Source organism: Bidens hawaiensis, unplaced genomic scaffold, assembly GCF_021521415.1.
Source record: "Bidens hawaiensis isolate Kalapana, Puna unplaced genomic scaffold, B.hawaiensis_p1.1 tig00034646_1, whole genome shotgun sequence".
Classification (NCBI taxonomy): domain Eukaryota; kingdom Viridiplantae; phylum Streptophyta; class Magnoliopsida; order Asterales; family Asteraceae; genus Bidens; species Bidens hawaiensis.
In genome coordinates, this window is record NW_027496000.1 from 222,576 (window position 1) to 230,922 (window position 8,347).

Genomic DNA, 8,347 nt, shown 5'->3' on the forward strand with positions numbered 1-8,347 from the left:
GCAGTAACCGTATCCTACTTTGTGGACTCATTGGATCTATGACCCATTAGTGGGGAGTAGATCTGTGATTCTTCACCGGTACAAACCTAGCGGATTATGAGTCAGGTATACCCGACATGTATTTTATCAAAACCCGATAAGAGACCTGAAACCCGATGGGAAAACCTGAAACCCGACGGGTAATTACCCGATTAAAACCCGACATGTTTGGGATGGACTTTCATAACCGGGTATGAGTTTGGGAATACCTAAACCCGACCCAAACCCGACCCATTGTCATCCCTTGATGCATGTTTGTAATCATGTGGTGTAGAAATTATTGTTGTGGAAGAATTGGGTAGATACGAGGGTACAGTAGAAAGGCCTCATAAAACTATAAAAGTAGGAGATTATTTAAATATCATTACCATCTTTTAAATGCAACATATTTTACAATTATATAAAAAGCCATCACTGTAGCATCGCCGGACAGTAAACGTTAATGTTTAAAATACACAAAATATTTTTAAGAAAATAAAAGAAAGAAGTACACAACTCCCACCTTCCCTCTGTATATACAACCAACCTCTATCCTTCTCCCACATCATCATAACCCTAAAAACACAAGCATATATAATTATATATAGCATCAAATGGGTTCAATAGCCGAAACAGAAAAGCCACATGCAATATGCATCCCCTACCCAGCCCAAGGCCACATCAACCCCATGATGAAACTAGCCAAACTCCTCCACTGTAAAGGCTTCCACATCTCCTTTGTCAATAACCACTACAACCACAAACGCCTGCTTCGATCCCGAGGCCCGTCCTCGCTCGACGGCCTGCCCGACTTCCGTTTCTACTCCATAACCGACGGGCTTCCGCCTTCTGATGCGGAAGCCACTCAGTCGATTCCTGCCTTATGTGAATCGGTTCCTAAGCATAGCTTGGAACCGTTTTGTGAGTTAATCACTAGGCTTAATGGTTCGGATGGGCCACCCGTGAGTTGTATTATTTCGGATGGGTGCATGAGCTTTACGCTTGAAGCGGCTGAGAGGTTCGGGTTGCCGGATGTTTTGTTCTGGACTCCAAGCGGCTGTGGGGTGTTGGCTTATACTCACTATCGTGATCTTGTTCAGAAGAAGTATGTCCCCCTCAAAGGTAAAACTGTTACTGTCCTGTTCTTAAAAGTTATTTAACCTTACTCTCTTTTTCTTTAGCAATCTTTTTGACTATGCAGCAAATTATTAGGCCTACTAATTACGAATGCCCAAGAACCAAAAGATTCTAACCTTAAGACAATTTAAATATTGGTTAATTTACCGACACTGGAATTTTTATTATTTTTTAAATTTTTTTGAAATTACGTTTAGCTTATTTTAAATTAGTTCTTGCGTGATTTTCAATGCTATTTTTAGATAGAGACAGATTTCTGAAGCAAACAGTTATCATTAGATCCATACGGCAACACCCATATTTTTCGGTCAGAAATTAGTCAGATATCTTTTAGATCCATACGGCGATACCCATATTTTTCGTTATGTATACTTATTTTGATAAAATCCAGTTTGTAGAATATGAAATAAATAACAGATGTTCTAGTTTAATAAGGACAAACGAAAGAAGTTCTTTCAAGATATCTAAATCTTTAGGAAACAACGTAAGACGACAATTTCCAACGAGACTATGCACATGGCCGTGGAATGACATTGATAGGCTCTTAGATACGTCCGTAACTGAGGAGTGCGCCTGTGAAGAGGAACCCTTTGTGGGGGGCTCCGTCGAATATTGTGAGAGGTAGTCCTGCGGGTAGAGTGTAAACAAACCGAGCTCGAGCTTATTTAACTTATTAGAGTTTGAGCTTGGGTTTTGAGTAGTTTCTAAGATCGACCACGGCTTATGCTCGGCATATTTATTATTTTATTAAAAAAATTTCTACCATTAATAGTTACGTTATATATTTATATTTAAAATTATAGCTTTTGTATTTAGCATAATATATAGGGTTGTTGATCTAAAATACTTCAACTTTCATTCAAGTGGAGAACAATAACAACTAACAAATTTACTACTGCTCCCAACTTTCACCTTTTTTACTTCCGAGTATTAAACTATATACGTAATGGCGATCGCCACCCACCTAGCCACTTCCAACTAAACCGATTGAACCCACCCACCGTCGTAGACCACCATTTTCCGCCACAAATCACTATCACACTTACTGTCGCACCACTAACAACAAATCTCGGTATTATCAGCAACAATCTTCCCACTAACAACCATCACGCCTATTGCCACCACCATCTGTTATACCTGATTGGGGGGGGATTGATATATCATCATCATATTCAATTAACTCCAAGATTTGTTCCCACTATCTTCCCTCTAAATTGGGATAGAAAGTTTCCGCTTCTGACGACAAATTAAGGTTTTAGTAGCAAGAAGATCAATGGACATTCAAGGGCTTCTTTATCTTCTAAAATCGATTATGGTTCCGAATTATATTAAGGATCTTAAGGGTTATTCAATTGTCGTTAATACCTACTCTTGGCTTTACAAGGGAGCCCTTTCTTGCAGTAAAGAGGATGAAGAGGTGGTACCAGCCGCACAAGATATCCAAAATACAAACATGATGGTCTCGTAAATAGTACTAATTTAAAGTTGTCATCTCACTTCTCGTCAAACCACAACTAAATCAAGAAACCATCGCCTACACACCACGAAACCACCACCAAGTTCACCAAATGAGATAATCGAACGGAACACCATCGTTGAACAATGCAAACACCCTTGGGTTGCTTTTGTAAGCCACTTGTCTCTCGGGTTTCCACTTTCAAACTCACTCTTTTAAGTTCTTGCAACATTCACATCTATGAATATAGACATATAAACATATATAAAGAATACTATAACATCAGTTTCATTTAGGCTCTCAAGCCTGGTTGAGCTTGATAATTGAAGTGGGCTCCGACTCGTTTGTTATGTGAGTTTATTTTTAGGCTTGTTCTTGTTCAAGCGAAGCTCTATTCATGCTTTTAGCGTGTTGATTTCGATTAATTCATTAACAATTTAACTTATTTACATCTTAACCTTTAACATCTTAACATTTGGTAAAAAAACACAAAAGAAGAGGAGAAAGAGACGAGAGTGAGCCCGTCAATCCACATATTGTCCAACTTGGTGCGCCCACCCTTTCTCACTACTACTAGTCCAGTGAACAAGTTGGATCGATACTAACTAGAGTGACCGATTCCTATTCCTAGTCGAAACAAATCAATTAATTATTTCTTGTAATCTTCTAATCTCCTCCGGGTCCCACATTCACTCTTTTGACTTCCAATGATCTTTACATCTTGGAAGATACACATAAATATAAATAATACTATATTATAAATTACGTCCTTGTAGCATTTGTCGACCCACAATTACTTGGATGGCAAATGAATACATATTACATGCAACCGGTAAACCTAAACTCACGTATTCCAAAGGGGTAATTACATAACGTTATGGATATGGAATCGATTATGATACTAGTTTTAAAAATTATTATAGATATAAGATGGACATAATATTAAATATCCGGTAAGTCGATACGGGTTCGGCCGGTTTGATTACATATGTTATTATACTGGAACTAAGAAAAAAATATTATAAAACTTGGTGTCCCATCTAATATAACTTTCATGGTTGATTTTCTTTCTAAACTTTTGGTCAGTCGGGTTTGAAAATTTAAAACCGTATTGAACGGTTTGGTTTATGATTTATATAAAAATCGGTCCCATAAAACCGGACCGGACAATAAGATTTGGTAATTTTTGTAATTATATATATTGTGCTTTGTTAATTAATTGTAATATATTTACCTAAATATCCGATTGCGTTTTTATCAGTTGTGTAAGATTTGTATCAAAGTATGTCATCTAATAAAACCTTATCAGTATTGTGTCAATCTCCATTTTTCATCATCGTACAACACAATCAAACGTTAACTTATAACCTCAAGTTTCTGAAGATCTCCCATCTCTACTACATTGTTAGATAGTTTGCTATGGTTATATACCTAGTTTTCTTCCCGGCGCGTTGCGCCGGGTAGGTCGATAAAACCCGAGTGATGGTAAAATCCAAGCGTTAATTGCGGTAAGTCGAAACGCGTTCGGCCGATTTTAGTTACATGTGTTATTGTACTGGAACTAAGACAAAAATTATAAAACTTGGGGTGGACCAATGGCGTGACGTCGTTCGGTAAAACACGGTCATTGGCAAAACCCGACTGTTAACGATCCTGGACATTGAAGCGGTCTACGCGAATTCGGTCGGTTTTCGTCATGTTCATTACGGTACTGAAACTAAAAAAAAACATCAGCTTCAGTCGGTTTTAGTTATGGTACTGGAACTAAAACAAAACGCGGTGAGTCTAGGCGAATTCGGTTGGTTTCCAACACGTTCATCACGATACCATAACTAAAACAAAATAATAAAAATAGAACAAAAACAAAATTGACATTCGTTCAGTTTTCGTTACGTTAATTATAGACTGAAACTAGAAAAAAAATTTAAAAGAAAAACAAAACAAAAAAATACCACCAATTCAGTGCCACAAAGTGACGTAATAGAAGCTTTGCGACACCAAACTTGTAAAATGTTATATATAATAATAATTGTAACTTTGTCATATTTTGAACATCTTGTATAACTATTAAGACTCCACTAGCTTAAATGGTGAAACAATACCGGAACCAAACCGTAAATAACAGTTCGACTTTAAATTTTAACGGTCCAGTTTCGGTTTTTAATAAAAAAAACCATTGCTAACGATTTGGTTCACAATATAACCTAAAAACCGTCAAAACCGTACCATAAACATCCATATTTTAATGTTTTAGAGATTTATGAAAACTTCATCGTGTAATTCTTTTGTCTTCTTTTGTTTGTAATTTATTAGATTTTGTTGATACATCTTTATATTCATTGATTGTATATATAATATAATTTATCCCCCGTGTATTATACAGGTTATTAACCTAGTATAAAATAGACGGTATGAGTCATACCCGTAGAGGGCCCATCTCTCTTACTACCATGTAACTAACAAGCGGGATCGATACTAGCCAGGAGGAGGGCCAGATTCCCAATCATAATCCTTACAAATTCATTAAACTTTTCTCTTATTACTTGGAATCTTCTTCCATCTCTCCGTCCCACTCTTTAGCTTGTTGCAACAATTCATATATTCAATGGTACATGAAAACGAATATGTAAATTCATATATGTATTTTAACTTACGTCCTTAACTCATTCATCATCCACCGATAGTTACAAGGATGGCAAATTAACCCTGTCGAATCATGAAATGAATCTTACCTGATCCATGACGATGTTTCCACGGATTTTGAGATGAACGAACCACGTCTTGATCTTCTTCTTCAGCTGCGCCTGTGACCTGCAATGGTTTTCGGGGGAGTGGAGGTGACTGCTAAGATATCCTGAGGATTTCTTGTTCACAGACACAAAAAGTGGTGGTGGCTCTTATTGAGCATAACGCCCATGATAAGGAGGTGGAGACCTCCTTATATAGAGTCTCATGGCCACCATCATGGTACCCTAATGGGCCTAGCCCAGTTAGGGTTACCTCCACAAAACCCCCTCAGCCCAATAACATTGTATTAGTCCATGTAATGAAATAAGCCAAACATAATAGATTTAGGGTCGTAGAACCGGGTTTTAGTACCATACCCCTACAAGCCCCCCAAGTCCAGTGTTGCTCCTGGGCGCGCAAGCGTCTAGGTGGAGCGCTGGACTTTATAAGGTGTGAGGCGGTTTTTTCCCTTTTCTTTGGCCTTGTCTTTATTGTCTGAGTTTTTTGGAGGTTTTCCCCATGATGGTGACAAGCTGTAAAAATAATGAAGCCTGCGCGTGAGGCGGCTTACGAGCTATGAGAATAATAATGCCTGCGCGCGAGAGGCGACTTACGAGCTAAGAATAATAAAGCCTGCGCGCGAGAGGCGTCTTACAAGCTGAGAATGATATAGCCTGCGCGTGAGGCGCCTTACGAGCTATGAGAATAGTAATGCCTGCGTGCGAGAGGCGTCTTATGAGCTTTGAGAATAATAATTAAGCTGGCGCGCGGGGCGACTTACGAGCTGAGAATAATAAAGCCTGCGCGCGAGGGGCGTCTTACGAGCTGTAGCATAATAAAGCCTGTGCGTGAGGCGTCTTACGAGCTAAGAATAATAAAGCCTGCGCGCGAGAGGCGTCTTATGAGCTTTGAGAATAATAATGCCTGCGCGCGAGAGGCGACTTACGAGCTAAGAATAATAAAGCCTGCGCGAGAGGCGTCTTACGAGCTTTGAGAATAATAATGCCTGCGCGCGAGAGGCGACTTACGAGCTAAGAATAATAAAGCCTGCGCGCGAGAGGCGTCTTACGAGCTGAGAATGATATAGCCTGCGCGTGAGGCGCCTTACGAGCTATGAGAATAGTAATGCCTGCGCGCGAGAGGCGTCTTATGAGCTTTGAGAATAATAATTAAGCTGGCGCGCGGGGCGACTTACGAGCTGAGAATAATAAAGCCTGCGCGCGAGGGGCGTCTTACGAGCTGTAGCATAATAAAGCCTGAGCGTGAGGCGTCTTACGAGCTAAGAATAATAAAGCCTGCGCGCGAGAAGCGTCTTATGAGCTTTGAGAATAATAATTAAGCTGGCGCGCAGGCGACTTACGAGCTGAGAATAATAAAGCCTGCGCGCGAGAGGCGTCTTATGAGCTTTGAGAATAATAATTAAGCTGGCGCGCGGGGCGACATACGAGCTGAGAATAATAAAGCCTGCGCGCGAGAGGGGACTTATGAGCTTTGAGAATAATAATGCCTGCGCGCGAGAGGCGACTTACGAGCTAAGAATAATAAAGCCTGCGCGCGAGAGGCGTCTTACGAGCTGAGAATGATATAGCCTGCGCGTGAGGCGCCTTACGGGCTGTAAGAATAATAACAGCTTGCGCGCGAGGCGTCTTATGAGCTGTGTGAATAATAAAAGCCTGCGCGTGAGGCGACTTACGGGCTGTAAGAATAATAACAGCTTGCGCGCGAGGCGTCTTATGAGCTGTGAGAATAATAACAGCTTGCGCGCGAGGCGTCTTATGAGCTGTAATAATAGTGGAGCTTGCGCGTGAGGCGGCTTACGAGCTACTTTATGTCCCGCGCCACGTGCAAATGTTGCATGCGCGTGCGCGTGGACTTTGGTTTTGTGTTATGCGCCACACGCAGATGTTGCATGCACGTGCGCGTAGACAGTGATGTGTGAGTATGTGATGCGTAAGCATGTGTAATATGCGTGAGCACATGTGGTACATGAGCATGTGCAATATGCGTGAGCATATGGTATGAGGATTCCGAACCCTTAAGTTTGGCGCTTAGCCATATGGGATATTATGAGGATTCCCAACCTTGAAGTTTGGCGCGTAGCCATATGGGATATTATGAGGATTCCCATCCTTGGCGCGTAGCCATATGGGATATTATGAGGATTCCCAACCTTGGCGCGTAGCCATATGGGATATTATGAGGATTCCCAACCTTGAAGTTTGGCGCGTAGCCATATGGGATATTATGAGGATTCCCATCCTTGGCGCGTAGCCATATGGGATATTATGAGGATTCCCAACCTTGAAGTTTGGCGCGTAGCCATATGGGATATTATGAGGATTCCCATCCTTGGCGCGTAAATAGATTGGCGCCATCCGTGGGACGGCAACGAACTGCCTTTCGATCTTCATCTCGGCTGTCGGATCTCTCTCAGGAAAAACCCAGATCTGGAATCAGGCCGTTTCTTCTTGCCCATATCTGGAAGCCTCTTTTTAGATCTATGTATCTTTTTGAGCTTTAATAGAACAAGCCTTGAAGCCTTTTTCTGTAAACTTCCAGATCTGGGTTTTTCCTGAGAGAGATCCGACAGCCGAGATGAAGATCGAAAGGCAGTTCGTTGCCGTCCCACGGATGGCGCCAATCTATTACGCGCCAAGGATGGGAATCCTCATAATATCCCATATGGCTACGCGCCAAGGATGGGAATCCTCATAATATCCCATATGGCTACGCGCCAAACTTCAAGGTTGGGAATCCTCATAATATCCCATATGGCTACGCGCCAAGGTTGGGGAATCCTCATAATATCCCATATGGCTACGCGCCAAGGATGGGAATCCTCATAATATTCCATATGGCTACGCGCCAAACTTTAAGGTTGGGAATCCTCATAATATCCCATATGGCTACGCGCCAAACTTAAGAGTTGGGAATCCTCATACCATATGCTCACGCATCACATATGCTCACGAATATTGCACATGCTCATGCACCACATGTGCTCACGCA

General features: G+C 41.2%; 1 pseudogene; it reads left to right on the forward strand.

The window, feature by feature from the left end:
• The first annotated feature begins 632 nt into the window (after positions 1 to 632).
• On the forward strand, positions 633 to 1,178 carry LOC143586407 (UDP-glycosyltransferase 85A8 pseudogene; annotated as a pseudogene).
• The last annotated feature ends 7,169 nt before the right edge of the window (positions 1,179 to 8,347 follow it).